The sequence below is a fragment of the Monopterus albus genome, unplaced genomic scaffold, assembly GCF_001952655.1.
Source record: "Monopterus albus unplaced genomic scaffold, M_albus_1.0 scaffold40.1, whole genome shotgun sequence".
NCBI classification, from domain to species: Eukaryota; Metazoa; Chordata; class Actinopteri; order Synbranchiformes; family Synbranchidae; genus Monopterus; species Monopterus albus.
This window is the reverse complement of record NW_018127920.1, coordinates 5,492,535-5,493,187: the sequence shown is the minus strand read 5'-3', so window position 1 is coordinate 5,493,187 and position 653 is coordinate 5,492,535. Positions and strand designations below refer to the sequence as shown.

The 653-nt window shown below is 41.0% G+C and overlaps 1 protein-coding gene across 1 annotated transcript in view; it reads left to right on the top strand.

The window, feature by feature from the left end:
- Window positions 1–653, top strand: part of commd8 (COMM domain containing 8) — an 11,863-nt gene that overhangs the window by 4,829 nt on the left and 6,381 nt on the right. The window lies entirely within an intron of this gene.

Genomic DNA, 653 nt, shown 5'->3' with positions numbered 1-653 from the left:
GTGTTTTTCTGTCAATATGGGGTGCTGTGTGTACATTAATGAGGAAAAAAATGAACTTAAATGATTTTAGCATATGGCTGCAATATATCAAAGAGTGAAAAATTTAAGGGGGTCTGAATACTTTCCGTACCCACTGTAGTGGCAAGAAAAAGTAAGTGAACCCTTGGAATTAATAACTGGTTGTGACCCCCACATCAAACAAATGTTTCCAGTTGTGCACAACATTAAGATGCAATTTTGCTGTGAGCTCATTTCACTGCACCTGTTGGCTTGGGTCCGGGCTCTGACCAGGCCACTCCAAAAGGTGGCTTTTCCTTCTGTTGTAGATTTACTTCAAAAGTTAGGGTTGTTTTCATGACACCACAGTTTTCTTGCACATGGTGCAAAGATCTTTGATTTCACCGTGTTCAACAGGCTTGAGAATGTTTTGATACACTTGGGAATTCATCTTCCCCTCAATGACTGCAAGCTGGCCAGGCCCCAATGCAGCAAAGCAGGCCCAAATCACAATGTTTCCTCCACCATACTTTACGGTTGGGATAATGTTTTCATGATGATATGGCCCTTGATTTTTACACCAGATGTAGTGCTGCATGTTCTTTCCAAATAGTTCAGTCTTAGTTTCATCAGTCCACAAAACATTTTGCCAATAC